This window comes from Octodon degus, unplaced genomic scaffold (assembly GCF_000260255.1).
Source record: "Octodon degus isolate 3935 unplaced genomic scaffold, OctDeg1.0 scaffold00135, whole genome shotgun sequence".
In the NCBI taxonomy this organism is placed as follows: Eukaryota; Metazoa; Chordata; class Mammalia; order Rodentia; family Octodontidae; genus Octodon; species Octodon degus.
The window spans coordinates 5,905,865-5,906,406 of NW_004524711.1; positions in this window are offsets into that span (position 1 = coordinate 5,905,865).

The following is a 542-nucleotide window of genomic DNA, read 5'->3' on the forward strand; positions in this document are numbered from 1 at the left end:
TTCACTTAAGTGTTGATAGAGTTTATAGTCAGTCTCCTATTCTCTTCAAAAGGTACTGTTAAATAAATCAGGTTTTCTAAAAAGTCATTCTTAAAATTTCAGACTTATACAACTTAGTAGTAGAATTTTATTTAAAGGCTTTATGCATTAATTTTTTCAATGAGTGTTTTAACTGAAAATAAGTATTTAGATAGCTGCTGCAATTGTAGTACTGTGTACTACACAGTATTTTTTTGTACTACAAAAATTGTGGTTTTTTTTTTAATGTTGACATGTGCAGTCTCAACATTGTTTCACTAAAGCTGGATCATTTCCTGTGCCCAAAATAAGTTTATAAACCACAAAGAAAATGAGACTAGAAATTGCCCCAATAAGTCAGATAGTAGTAACTATAGTGGTTGCTAATGTTGAGATTATTGTTAAACTATAATTAATAATTTGTATGGCAGTATTTATCTTTGTTGTAAATCTTTATAGCTGAATTGTCTAAATGTAATTTACAGAACTTCAGTGCAGTTAATTCTTCATGGAAAAACCTGAAC